A 15,947-nucleotide genomic window follows, 5' to 3' on the forward strand; every position below is an offset into this window, starting at 1 on the left:
CCACAAACTCAAATATTAGGGCTACCCAAGCCTAAAACTCTTCCGCTTCATGCTCTGATCAGAGAGTACTTCATCACAACATTCTCTTGCTGACTAGTGGGTACTATGGCTCCCCACAGTATCACAACGACCTCTCACTGAATAGTGAGTACTACGGCTCCCCGTAGCATCACAACAACCTCTCACTGAATAGTGAGTACTACGGCCCCCCTGTAGCATCACAACAACCTTGCACTGAATAGTGAGTACTACGGCTCCCCGTAGCATCACCACAACCTCTCATTGGATAGTGACTACTACGGCTCCCCGTAGCATCACCACAACCTCTCACTGAATAGTGAGTACTACGGCTCCCCGTAGCATCACCACACCCTCTCACTAACTCATTGAAACTGCAGCTCCCCGCAGTCTTACCGCACTTGCTCTTACCACTTCACAATCTCATCCTCAGGTCGACACCACACTGAAATCATTAACTCATGCCCTGCGGACCAACCATAGATAGGTATACACACTTACCCAAATTATCCATTGCTATTTCTGACGACATCTGCCATAACAAAACACCTTTCCATGCTGCAATCCACATTCTCAAATAATCTCGCTTGACGTCAATTGGCCGAAGCGCCCCCACTGGAACCATAAACACTTAATACACCACTTGCCATCTCGAACTCAAACTCAAAATAATACGAGATTTAGGACATTAAAGTCGGATACCCCAGTACACCATCGCAACGCCTCACAATGTCTTGACTCTAGCACTGATCTCCTTATCGCACAACACGAAATCTCGGAATATTCCAATTCTCAATTTGAACACGGAGAAATGGTCACTGACCCAGAAAATGTTGACGACAATCTGAAACTCCCTCCTATAATGCTCAGAACTCATACAAGCATACCCATAATGACCCGGAAGTTGGTTGCCTAATCAACTTCTGCCCTTCCCAACTACATATACCAGCCCATACATTGCACCATAAATTCTCAACTGCCAAACTATCCTTACGAGCCAACCCCCTCGAATTCACCATTACAACATTGAAAATTTCCTAACCACCACAAGGTCTCCGATCAACAGCCACCTGCCGTTGAGACCCTCATCCTTTCTCGAACACATTTCTGATCCCCTCAATAAAATACCCGGTTCTCCCCCACTTAGGGTTCGACCCATCACCGATTGGCGCATTAACAATCTATCCTACAGACTGTTTCTACCAGTAACATCGCACCTACTCTTGGAAGATGCTACGCAATGCTCGATAATCTCCCCACTAGAGATCAAGCAACTTCAAGCACCCCGAATCTCAGATGAAATCCTAAGGAACTTCTCATCATGATTGTCTCTAGTCATTCAGAATCTCATACCATCCCATTACCGGACATCTCAACTGTCCAGTGGTAACCCTGGCTCTTAGTGTGGAAATAATGAACTATCATACCTCTCATCCTCGACTCCTCAACTAACGTTCCATCACGTGAATTATCATAAGAGCAGATACCTCATTACCACACCTGATACCCATCATAGACAAAAGAGCCACCGCCCCGATATACTCCTCTTGATCGTCCGACGCTGCAGCTAATGCATGCCCTACTATATTCAAATAGGGTGTATCCTTGTCCTTAACCATCTCAGTCCCCACTGACAACCTGCTCATGCCATATCATTACCCCGCGGCATACATACTACCCACATACTCTGGTGGAAGATCGCCATCAATGCTACCCCACAGAGTTTATCCCTAAGCTCAGAAACCAAAATCTCAACACCTCTTATGTTTTCCCACAGGAACGGAAATAGCACCACTCAGGTCACAGAAGGTGACATCTCCACTATCGGCTGATTGCTCAACTCAGGTCGCAATCCTCCATAAACGTCATCTCTACTCATCCTTGAGTCTCGCGACTTCGTCTGACATCTCGCTCAAAAATACCTTGGAATCATCTCGACTTCCCCCATAAGGGATGCTTCGTGGAAACTCGTTCAACATGGCCCTCTGGCCTCATACTTTATCGCATCCGATCTCCACCTAATCAATCACGACGGAATAACTGAAAAACACAAGCATTAACTGCTACGAAGCATGGTACTCGAACCACTACACCACCTCTCAATCTGCTATAAAGCATGGTACTCAAACCAAGACATCACTTCTCAATCTGCTACTTAGCATGGTACTCGAACCATGACATCACCTCTCGATCTGCCACAAATCATGGTACCCGAACCATGACATCATCTCTCAAACTGCTACTTAGCATGGTACTCGAACCATGACATCACTACTCAATCTGCTACTTATCATGGTACTCGAACCATGACATCACCTCTCAAACTACTACTTAGCATGGTACACGAACCATGACATCACTTCTCAATCTGCTACTTATCATGGTACTCGAACCATGATATCACCTCTCAAACTGCTACTTAGCATAGTACTCGAACCATGACACCACTTCTCAATCTGCTACTTATCATGGTACTCGAACCATGACATTACCTCTCAAACTGCTACTTAGCATGGTACTCGAACCATGACATCACTCTCAAACTGCTACTTAGCATGGTACTCGAACCATGACATCACTACTCAATCTGCTACTTAGATACTCCGGAATACTCCCTGCATCGAGTATGGGTCCTATGCTCTCAGTTGTACGGGCCCATACTACCTGCCACATCTACCCATACTTTCTACACGGACCATCCCAGAGTTCCTAAGTAGCTGCTCAACCTTCTCAATCACCAATCCCGTTGTGCGTGCTCGCTCCCCAGCAAAATGCTCTACTCTGTCAGCACACTCATCTGACCATGGTCACTCCCTAGGCTCTTCCTAGGTTCTCACATATCTCCACCATCAGCTGCTGAGAAACTCCTTGTGATGCCAGTGATCTACCTCCTGAATATCGTCACATTCACTTGGTAGCTGACTCCCATCATCGGTAGTTCCACAAAGCACGAAGCAAGCTGCATTCGGGCATCGACTAAACACATAAAACCCACTCTAGGTTACAACTCTATTGCTCTGCTCATACTCAACAGGTGTCACCGAACTCAGGCAACTCTACCCTACGCAAGCATCTAGCTACTCTCTCAGTAGGTTCCTCCAATGCTAATCTAGGTGTCTCTCCTAGATTACTCTTCTACTCGAAACTCTATCTCTGTAATATTCCTGATGGATACTCTTACTCAGCACATACTCGGAAGCACATCACAGATAACAGCAACTCCTAGGCTAAGGCATCACAAATCAGGCCACTCTAGTCCTAAAATATGAAATACCTAGCCTATCCTCTAGCATGCAGAATATCACAAAATATCTCATAGCACAAACAGGGTATTTTGGGAAATCACCGTTCGGGCTCTGGCTGATTGTACACACTGCTCCTTCGCGTATTCTCTTAGAAACTCTTGCTCGTTTTAGAAAAATCATTTCCTTGAAATTTTTTCTCAAATCCTCAGTTTGAGTCCAGATTTACCCGAAGGTGCATCTGAATCCCTCAAACCAAGGCTCTGATACCAACTTGTAACGACGTAAATTTACAAAACAAATTTTTCATTTTAAATCACGTAACTCTCATGATGTATTTCACAAAAATCACTTTTATTAAGTTTACAACTCATAACATCATAATTGCTCGGTTAAAATCCAGGATCCTCAAAACGTAACTCTCTCACTGGTGTGTACAATCAAGCCGGTGCCTTCCTGCGATCCTTAGAACAACCTGAAACAAATATCACATCACACGGTAAGCACGAAGCTTAGTGAGTTCCCTAAAATACCACATACAACAAATTCGCCACTCGAGGCTATACTTTGTAGGACCCTCTGGTCCATGTGTCTCAGCGGGACCCTCCAGTCCCGTAGCTCATTGGAACCTTAGGTCCGGTCTAGCTCGTTGGACCCTCTGGTCCGGTCTGGTTGAGCCTTCCGGCCTCACAAATCGTTGGACCTTCCGGTCCGGTCTGGTTGTGCCTTCCGACCTCACAAATCGTTGGACCTTCCGGTCCGGTCTAAATAACTCATAGCATAATATCACATAGACAAGATGCACAACTCAAGCAAGCATATAAGACCTTCCGGTCATACATAAATACCATTCTAGGTAATGTAAAGTGAGAAGACTCACCTCGGGTAAACTCGGATGATCTCGAACTCGAAACACTGATCTAGCCTCCGCCTAATCATATACAGAAATTACCTCTAGTTAACAATGGCTCTCTAAGGCTAGATTATACCCTTCCTATGCTCTCTCTCAGAAGGGTAAAAGACCATTCAACCTCTCCTGACCTCTTACACTCATCTTGACCAAACCTTAAGGTCAACAAAAGTCAACTCCAGCTTTGACCAGACTCGCCGAGTGCACTCGGGAGACTCATCGAGTCGAGTCAATTCATGGCAACCCCAGCAAGCTCCAACTCGACGAGCTAACCCCTAACTCGTCGCGTCACCACCTGACAAAGTTTATCGGGACAAAACCCTGGCTACTCGCCGAGTCAGCGGCTCAACTCGGCAAGTCTATTCAGACTCTTTTGCATTCAGACCATTTTAGTGCAAGATACTTTCCCAAACTTCAGATATATGCTCACAAGGCTCATTAATCACGTAAAGGTTCGATATTTATGCCCATGCCTCACACATCTAGCTCTATTTGATAAAATGACCTCCATAATGGTGTCTTAGGCTCAATAATCTTATGTGGCTGCATAAAGCTGGGTTCTTGGGACTCTCTGGACCTCTCATGGTCCAGATCTGATGTCTAAGCCTCAAAGGGACTTTACATATTCCATAAATCAACTTAAAAGAGGGTAAAGAAACCCTAAATTCATGAGATCTACTATTCATACGAAAACAGGTATGGATTCATACCTTAAACAGCAACCTTGAATGAAATAGCAGAAGATCTGAGCCCCTCAAGTCAGCTTAACTTGAACCCTCTCCTTCTTCCTTGCAAGAATGCACCAAGATAAAGAAAATTAGCTCCCTCTTTCCCTCTATGCTCTCTGGATCGATTAGGGTCTCTCAAGGGAAAGTGTGGCCGCAAATGAAGGCCATAAGAGCCTTTAAATAGGTCACAAACCTGGGCAATTAGGGTTTTCCTCAGCAGCGCTGACTCGGCGAGTTAGATACCCGAATCGTTGAGTCCATTCATTAAACACGTCACCAAGTTGCAGCCCTGCTCGACGAGTGGAGGAACCAACTCTTCGAGTCACCCAAGCAAACTCATACTTGCATATAGAAATGTTATACCTCGGAAATCAGGATGTTATAAGGAATCCTTTCGAACTTCCTTATAAATTATTTTTTTATGTTGTATATTTAGTGGAGGATGATGATGATTACGCGAGGAGGTTCAGGTTCGGGATCAAGATCAGGATCAGGTTCAAGCTCTGGTGCAGAGACAACTAATGAGAGGCTGTGTGAGATTATCGCGACAGAGGTTACTCGTGCCATCCTTGATGCTACCCTGATGATCTTTGTTACCGTCAAGGAGGGAATCATGATATTATGGAGGAGCGACTCAGGTATTTTCAAGCCGAGATTGATGTGGGTCAGATTGTGACTCGAAATCCCTTACTTCGGGAGTTTAAGGCGTGTGCTGTGCCTGAGTTCTTTGGGTTTAGGGACCCCATCATTAGTCGTCGTTGGGTTGCAAACATGAAGAATGCCCAGCGCACGAGCTTTTGCCCCCAGCCAGCAAAGGTGGGGTTCGCGTCATATGTGATGAGGGATCGGGCGCGGGATTGGTGGGAGGAGGTTACCCACGAGGTAGGATCGGCGGGTGTGGCTGAGATGTATTGGGAGGAGTTAGTGCGGAGGTTTGATTGGGAGTTTGCACCGGCCATCGAGGTGGAGCGAGTAGTGACGGGGTTTCAGGATCATCATAAGACGACAGAGATTGTAGGGGAGATCACCACCAAGTTCAGAGAGAGGGAACTGTTGGCTCCACACTACGTTGTGGATGAGGAGATGAAGAACACAAGGTATCATTCCATGCTGAGGGATGATATCAAGGAGTTCGTGAACTTTTTGGGGTGCAAAACCCTGAATGATATGGTGGAGAAGGCCCGAGAACAGGAAATTGAGTTGGAGCTCCGGACAAAGCAGAAGCCGGAGCAGGTTCAGGTAGTAGTGGGTCAGGTTAAGAAGCCTAATACCTCCGATCCTCCCAGTAGGGGCCAACAGGGTCGGGGCCGCTGTGCGAAGTGCGGCAAGCCACATAGTGGAGCCTGTAGGGCAGCAGACTCGACATGTTATACTTGCGGCTAGCCAGGCCACATGAGCAGGGATTGCCCAAGAATGGCTTGATTTGTTTTCACTGCAAATAGACCGGTCATAAAAGGGGGCCATTGTCGAAGGTTTTCGAGAGGAGCAGTGGCGGCGCCTGCGCTCGCCATAATGAGGATTACTGATGGCCGCCCAGTCAAGACGGAGACTCCTGCGGTAAAGAGCCGTGCATTTCAGTTGACCATAGAGGAGGCCCGAGCAGCGCCGGACGTCGTGACTGGTATGTGATCTATTTCTGTCTTATTTATTTTATTAGTATGCTCATGTTGTTATGATCTTGTATAAGGACCTTTTCGGCCAATGAATTGTCGGCTCATGTTCTTTTTGATTCGGGGGCTACTCAATCATTTATATCTCTTGCACTCGACAAGAAGTTTCGAGATGCTCCAGGGACTTAGGATTCCCCACTCGAGCTGGAGATTGCAGATGACCGTACCGTGAGCGCTGCGAGGGTATTTCGGAGGAGAGATCTCCTATCAATTTGGTACTGATTCCTTTCAGAGGATTGAAAGTAATTATCGGGATGGACTGGTTGGTGCCCAATGGGGCCGTAATAGATTGCGAGTGATAGATGGTAAGCATTTGAACCCCAAGAGGGGGAGAACTGGTTATTCATGGAGAGAGAGCCTCGCATAGGCCAACTCTCTGTTCGGCTGCGAGGGCTAGGAGACTTCTTTAGTAGGGTTGTTCTGGGTTTTTGGCTTATGTCTCGAATTCAAGGGTAGACACCATGACAGAGTTGACCATGGTACCTATTGTGCGAGATTTTCCTAATGTTTTTCCAGAGGAGTTTCCTGGGGTGCCTCCCGAGAGGCAGGTAGAATTACAAATTGATTTGATGCTTGGTGCGACTTCGATAGCCAAGGCGCCGGATTGTCTAGCTCCGCCTGAAGGTTATATAAACATTTTTTTATTATGAAAAGGGGGAGAATTTGATATGGCCATTCGAAATTGGATTGTGATTTATCAAATTAGAGATTTTTTATGAAGCTTGTGGTAAGAGATATGAAAATGGGTATATCATTTTTAGGTATTGATGAACTTTTGGACGGGGAACCCAAAGGTTCTACCAATGAACGTGGTGCTTTGATTGACTGTAACTTTTAAAGATTTCTCGTTCAAGTGAAGTTATGAATCTTGAATTTGATTTATTACATGATATTTTTTGCTGCCTTATATCATTAGAATATTTGAAGATCATTGTGACTTGGAGGGGGAGTTCTTCATGATAAGAAGTGATTTGGTCTCTTAATTCTGAAATGAGTTTCTATGGCGGGTTTGGCTTTCTTGAGTATTGGAGATGTAGAAACCGATTTGGCATTTCGTGTTGTTTATTGAAGGCTTTTTATTCTTTGTAGTGGGTTTTTTATTCAGCACAAGTTTTATTTTTATCCCATATATATAGCCTATAGCTTAGGCAATATTTTCCTCAAAAAGTTTCTCTGTATGTTCTATTTCTAAATCAATAACATACAAAAAGCTTTACATATTACTTGCAACTTTATGGTGATGGATTCATGATTGTTATTCTAATTCCGCACTTCTCATTTCGTTTTGGGCTTCACATTTATCAATCGGGGAAGGCCAATGTGGTGGATAATGCTCTCATCCTCAAGGGGGTCCCGACTCCGATCATATACATATGTTTGAGGATGACCGTGATCACTCCGCTGTTGGAGCGGATTCGTGAGGCTCATGTTGAGGCTACGAAGGAAGAGCATCGGAAGAGTGAGCGTATTGTGGGTCAAGTGGCTTCCTTCGATTATGATTTTCGTGGGTTTTTGAATCTATATCGGTGGGTTTGGGTTCCGTATTGGGGCGGTGTACGTCATGTTTTGATGGACGAGACGCACAAATCTGGGTTCTCCATTCATCTTGGGGCGACGAAGATGTATAGGGATCTTCGTCCTGATTATTGGTGGCTCTGCATGAAGCGATATGTGGCTTGGTATGTGGAGCGGTGCTTGACTTGCAGGAAAGTCAAGGCCGAGCATCAGAGACCTCACAGAAAGATGCAGCCGTTGGAGATTCTCATATGGAAATGGGAAGATAATAATATGGATTTTAGCACAAAGTTACCCCGAACTACGTGTGGAGTGGATTCGATCTGGGTCATTGTGTAACACCCTAAATCTGGTATGACTTGAAACCCTCAAGAATTTACATTTCAGCATAATTGTCCCTTTAAGTACGTTGGGCGTACTTAAATGTACGCTTAGCGTACTATGCATGGTTGGTCGCGGAGGAGCTGGACGTACGCTGGGCGTACCAGCAGTACGCTGGCCGTACGTGCCAGTGGTCCAAAATCCTAATTCTCGGACATGAGACCTATTTAAGCGACCTTATGTCCCTTGGACTTAACCCTAGAGAGCCTCCACAGTCTTAGAACGTCCTTACACTCCATAGAAACTTGTGAGACCATTTTTGAGCTTTAAAGAGTGCATTTGTGGCGTTTTAGTGTTCATTCCAAGTAGAGGAGGTTGCTAAACAAGCTATGTTCGAGTTGGTGCTTCAAGAATCTGCATATTGGTCATCTTGCAAAGCTCCTGGAGGTAAAAATCTTGCACCTTTCCACTTAAGTCTCTAGATCTAGCTAGGGTTTTCTAGATTTGTTCCTTTTGTGGAATTTGGACCTCCATTTGTGAGTTTAGCAACTCTTGAAGATGGGAATGATAGATCTGAGGTACCTTGGTCCCTTAATGTCATAAAAGTCTTGGTGGGGTTTTGTACCTCATGCATGGGTTAAGAGCCTTGGAAAGGTCTTAATGGCGGTGTTGGGTGCATATAGGGCATGCAAAGGCATAAAGTTGCCAACTTTATGCCTTAGGATGTATTATCAAGCTTAAATCTGACTTCTGGACGTAAAGAAATCGTGTATTAAGCACTTAATGGAGAAAGTGCTTAACCTAGTTGTACGTTGGGCGTAACCCAGTGTACGCCACGCGTAGTCCCCAAGACCCCAGTACACTGCATGTACCAGGATGGTACGCCAAGCGTACGCATCACAGTTGGGCCGAATCTGTTTTGGGCCTTTGAGCTAGTGGGCCTCATTTGACTATTGGGCATGGTAGTATTCTGGGAATTATGAGTCACATTATCTGTTATGGACCATGGACATATTGATTGGGCCTTATTAGGCCAAGAGGCCCATTAAGGATTTTAGACTTGGACTTTAGGCCCATTAACAAGGGATGGATAACTGGGCCTCATGGAAGGGTTCGGAGTTTGGGTTTCCTTCGATTAATTAAAGTCCTAACATTTTTCATTATTATTATTCAGCACGGGAGGTTACAGACTGTTAGGAGAACAACTTTTGTATTCAGCAGACAGAGGTGAGTCTCCTCACCATACCAATAAGTCTAAGGCACCAAGGCCGGCCCATTTTATGATGTGTAGTATCCTAGCTGAGATTGTATTATGTGACATGTTATGTTGTGTGAACTAGGAAATATGCTTTTGATATATGTGGTATGATGTATGGAAGACCATGGGAGAGCCCATGACACTCGAATGTAAGACCATGTGGAGAGCCCATTGCTTTCCTATCAAACACCATGGGAGAGCCCATGGCACTTAGGTGTAAGACCATGCGGGGAGCCCTTGGCATCCAGGAGTAAGACCCTGGGGATGAGCCCACGACATCCTTATCGGTTGTATGCATGACTTATGTGATGTATGTAGCCTTAGGGCTAATATGATATGTCATATTTGGAATTGTATGTGTGGTATGCTCTGGGGAACTCACTAAGCATTCGCTTACATTCTGTGGAATTGTTTCAGGTACATATGAGCCCAAGGGCAAGGGCAAGGCTTGATGGTGTGGCGTGCACTCTATCTCTCTTTCACTGTTATGCTTTTCGGGACACTCTGATGATTTAAATAAGTTGTAATGAATATTGATTTGAAAACAATTACGTTGGGATTACACGGTTTATGCAAATGCGTTTTATTAATTAAAAATGAAAATTTCTTGAAAAATTTGGGTCATTACAAATTGGTATCAGAGCTTTGTTTTGAGGGATTCGGGCACACTCTCGGGTGTGTCAGAACTCAAACTAAGGAAATGATAAATTGTTTTCAAAATAAAAGATAAAAAATTTTAAGAATCGAAAAGAAGAGAGTGCAACGCGAGCGATCGGCCGAGCCAAGTAAGTAGTTCCCAATGTGTTAGCCATGTTATACTGATATTTGAACTTGATGATCGTATGAGACTTGCTATGTGTATGCTTTTAAAATTGTATACGGTTACGAGCTTATAGCCTCAGAATGATTGATTTGGCATTCTTTCATGTTCCTTGTTTGGTTGTGGTCGTAGGGTACAATCTTTTTTTCGAAAGTCTATTCGATCCTTTTCTGTGTATAATTTGCATGCATAAAGGCAACCTGTTATGATTGGTCTTATTGATATGGGTAGAGGAAATCCTAGGACAGCCTGGGATTTGGGTTATGAAGTGGTTTGGGGGTTATGATTTATTTTGGGGCAATTTGGAGTTATCAGGTAGAGCCTTGGGGAAAACTACAAGTAGGCGTGGAAGGTAGTATTGGGCCCGTACTACTGAAAGCACAGGACCTGTACCCGAACCAATGTTAGACCTGACAGCTCTAAGGACGATCGGTGTGGGAAGATCCCATATATATATATATATATATATATATATATATATATATATATATATATATATATATATATATATATATATATATATGACCTGATTATTATGGTTTATGACATTTCAGTTCAGCATGGTGGTGACACGATTTGGGACAGGGGGATCAGGATCAGGGTCTGGATCGGGGTCTGGGTCTGGATCGGGCAGTGGTATTGAGCCTATTGATGAGAGACTGCGCGATATCATTGCAGCCGAGGTCACGAAGGGCATCCTTGACGCTACCCCAATCATTTTTGGGACGGTCAAGGAGGGCATTATGGAGATCATGGAGGAGAAACTCAGATCATTCAGGGCTGAGATTGTTGCGGGCCAGATTGGGGCCCGAACTCCCTCGTTCCGGGAGTTCAAGGCATGTGGGTCGCCAGAGTTTTTCGGGGTCAGGGACCCCATTGTCACCCGACGCTGGGTAGCGGACATCAATAACGCCCAACGCACGAGTTCTTGCCCGGATGCGGCAAATGTTGGATTTGCATCAAGTATGTGGAGAGACAGAGCCCGGGATTGGTTGGGCGAGGTGACTAGCCAGCTGGGAGCAGCCGGTGTGGCTGAGATGACATGGGCCGAGTTCGGTCGACGTTTTAATGCAGAGTTTGCACCACCTATTGAGGTGCAACGACTTGTGAGGGAGTTTCATGACCTTCAGCAGACCACCGAGTCTGTGGCGGAGATCACCAAGCACCAACTCGAACCAAGCTTGTTTAGCAACCTCCTCTACTTGGAATGAACACTAAAAGGCCACAAATGCACTCTTTAAAGCTCAAAAATGGTCTCACAAGTTTCTCTGGAGTGTAAGGACGTTCTAAGGCTGTGGAGGCTCTCTAGGTTTAAGTCCAAGGGACATAAGGTCACTTAAATAGGTCTCACGTCCGAGAATTAGGATTTTAGACCACTGGCACGTACGGCCAGCGTACTCCTGGTATGCCCAGCGTACGTCCAGATCCTCCGCGACCAACCATGCATACTACGCTCAGCGTACATTTAAGTACGCCCGGCGTACTTAAAGGGACAATTATGCTGAAATGTAAATTCTTGAGGGTTTCAAGTCATACCAGATTTAGGGTGTTACACAATGACCCATATCGAATCCACTCCACACATAGTTCGGGGTAACTTTGTGCTAAAATCCATATTAATATCTTCCCATTTCCATACGAGAATCTCCAACGACTGCATCTTTCTGTGAGGTCTCTGATGTGTTGGATTAATGTCTAAGTCCATAACAATATTTGGTATGTACTTGACCCGACCCGACATGGTCCATTTGGGTTGCACTTCACCGGCACAATTTATATGGATAGTCTTTTGAGAATAGTATATTTATGATTTATATTAATATATTATAAGTTCTAATATATTAATATGGAATCATATTATTTAATTAGTATTGATCAAGAATTAATTTTGAATTAATTAAGTGATCAAAAAGAACTAATTAAATATGGACTCTTATATATATGGAATGGGCCAAGTTCATTTAGGCTGGGCTAAGCATTCATGGATGGTCCATGGAGCTTTTAACCCATGGATCCTATGTAAATGAAAGGTCATGGGTATTAGGGTTTACATGGATGTAACCCTAATCCTCCATAATATATAAAGGGGTCCTTGGCTCACAAAATTGGCACAAGTGTGTGAAAATAGGAGTGGGCCGATTTTAGTGTGCATACATATTCTCTCAAGTTCTTCCAAGGTGTTTTGGTGATTTGTGATTCCATTTCAGGCTTCCACACTATTGGGGCTAAGCTCTTAAAGCTTGAAGACATCAAGCTACATCAAAAGGTATGTCATCTAACTAGAACTTTGTAGTATAGGTGCTTCATAATATGCTAGTTGGGATGAAACCTTGGAATAGTTAATATTTGCATGTATAATAGAGAAAACATAGATCCAAGGTTTATAGGGTTGCATGTACACCATAGGAGTGTAAGAATGCTCAAAACCCAACAGTGGTATCAGAGCCATGGGTTGTTTTCTGCTATATTGATGCAAATGTTTTATTTTCAAGTTGAAAAAAAAGGAAAAACAAAACATGACGTTTGTCAAATTTTAAGATAATTACTTGTGTTGTGAAAAACGAATTATTTGTAAAATTTGAATCATTTGTTATATGGGTTGAATTAGGTCAAATTTAGTAAAAGATAAAATGATATGATTATTTTATTAGTTTTAAAAGTTTGATCTAAATGTTTTAAGGAGTTACATATTTTGTCATAAAATTTTGGAACTCAAAAGTTTTTTTTTAAAGTTGTGATCTTAAGGGTTTTTGAAACTTCCATAAGTTATGGATATGAAAGTTTTTTTTAAAAAAAAAAAATTTGATTCAAAGTTTTTATGGAGTTACAAAATTTGGTGTTAATGTTTTAAAGAATTCCATAACTTGTTCTTAAGTTATGGAACATGGAAAGTTTCATCAGAAAACTCCATTAATTCCATAAGTTATGAAATCCAAAGGTTTTCAAGAATTACAAAACTTGCCCTCAAGTTTTGGAATTTGAGAAAAGTTTTTTATGAAAAAAATGAATTGAATTCTAAAACTCTTGGGTTCATAACTTAAACAATTAATTAAATGGTTTTAATTTTGAGTTTAATAATTGGAATTATGATGTTTTGTTGAATAGTTCAAATTAACTCTTATGGACTTTATTAATAGTTAATTAAAGCGTTTAATTAAAAGAGTATTATTAATCCATAAATATATGGTTTGAGTTTAATTAAATTAAAAGTCTAGTTTAATTAATAGATTAAACCACCAAGTATTTTAAATGTCTAAAATACACCCTTATATTATTATAATATTAAAAGTTTAATATATTATCTGTATAAGAGCAAGTCGTCTTACCATTAGTAGGCCTCATTCACGAAGCCGGTCTATAAGCGGAGTATAAGGTTACTGCCTATAAAATGGCAGTTTAATGGGTGTCCACTCTCACTCACCGCTTCCTTGACCGGTGGAGGGTCGTTAGCAGAACAGGTAGGACAATGACTATAATTCTCCCTTCATTATAAGTATAATGATAAATACTAAGTAAATAAACACTTATAAATTCCCAATCTTAGTTACTTAGGAAAATGTGAATAAGGTGCTAATCCATGAAATTACACTTTGCACTTTGTTTAAGCTGTTAGTGGAGCGTGTGTGGTTAACCGGCACACTAACCTGGACTTAACAAGATAGGCAAAGGGTAACTTAATGTTTATCATAGTATCGTTGGAGCGTGTGTGGTTAACCGGCACATCGATTGAGGGGTAAATATTAAGGGTACCAAGTATATTTGCATGGTTACTTCACACCTTGTTTTGTGATCCTCGGCATCCCAGTCACAAAACCTCAAGGGCACACTCGAGATTGAAACATGCCATTGAAAAGTTCAATGAATCTCAAAAGAATCTAGGAGTTTCAAAACCAATTAAAACCTAATAATACATTTCGTTTATCTTGGTAGAAATTGGTGAATCGTCATTCACCTACCTTCAAATATTTTATAGCTTGGATTACGGCATCCATGTTCCAAGTTATAAAATAGTTTGTTGGGTCCTAGCCTTAATATATCATATTGGGTGTTATATTAAGGACTTAAATCAACTTTACGTGAATTTCTCCCATTCTTGATGTCTGGTTTAGACAACAATGATCTTCCCAAACCAAGCTTTCCTAATGAATATGACTTCCCGAGTTTGGCTTATGGAAGTCATACTTCTCTTCCTCCACCTCCTCCAATTATTCTCCCTAACCCACAAGTTCAAGGTCACTCAAGCCCTAATGGCAAGCAAGGTCTATGTGTGATCACATCTTAGAGATGAAGTCACATATTGACAAGCCGGGAGAGTTGGGTGTCAAAGTCTTGAGAAAGTTGGATGTTCAATCACTTTCTAAGTCACATAGTGAGTTCCTTTGGGACTACTATGAAACAGACTATGACATGAACCTTAATGATCATATCTATTTGCTTGGTTCTGCTGAATCAGCAATGATTTGGAACGATAGTAAAGCAAATTTGATTAGAAGATCAACTTACCAAAAACTTTATGGACAGTGACAATGGTGACACTGGAAATCCAGAAAAAACATTCTCTTCCCAATGGAAAGGGATTGGCCATAGTCAACCCGGTTGACCAAATGGTAAAGAGAAAGGCTAAGTCTGAGATAATCCCATTACCAAAGGGTCCATATGTTTATTTTGCCAAAGGAAGGGGCGTTGATTGCAAAGCTGCCAAATTTACCTAAGGATGTTAAAGTCAATAAGTTTGACTCTACATCAGGTAGAGCCCATTATCTAACTCTGTTAAGTTCTATTCTGAGATCCTCATTACATGATGTGACTGGGTCACATGTTGATGTTTTAAGAATCAAAGAATAGGGAGAAATCTTAAAGGATGTATATGCTGATTCTGATCGCGAAGGTGGATTTCGATCGCATCAGAATTTTGAGCAGTTGCTTAAGAAGTTATGATATATTGCTAAGGAATAGATAACAACAATTTTCCATGTGGATTGTAAGGATAAGTTTTTCCGCAAACTTTTAAAATAAAAGAAAATTGTTTAATTTTATTTATTTGAAGTATCCTTACAATGGCATTTGTGGAAAACTGTTGCTTATATGATTCTACTGACAGCAATATTGGAAAATGGATTTGATTCTTTCATTTGTGGTAGTGTCTAAATTTACCAAATCAGGAAAGTTCCTCATCACCCAAGTTTCAATTGGACCGAAACTTGGAATCATGCAAGTTGAATAGTATGATGAATGAGAACTTTCAAGCATTGGAAAATCAAGACTAATTACTTGTTCACATGGATGTGTGAGTCAAGTGAAGGACTAAAGGGATCGAGTACACATTCTTGTGCACTGGTCATGTCCACCACAAAGCTCGTTAAGACTATTTGATTTACTAAAGTTTACTAAATATGGTTATACTTACAACTTTAAATATAATTCTGAAACATTGGAAAAGTCTCAATGTATGGCAGAACGAATGG

This window comes from Lactuca virosa, chromosome 3 (assembly GCF_052849685.1).
Source record: "Lactuca virosa cultivar CGN04683 chromosome 3, Lactuca_virosa_CGN04683_v6, whole genome shotgun sequence".
In the NCBI taxonomy this organism is placed as follows: domain Eukaryota; kingdom Viridiplantae; phylum Streptophyta; class Magnoliopsida; order Asterales; family Asteraceae; genus Lactuca; species Lactuca virosa.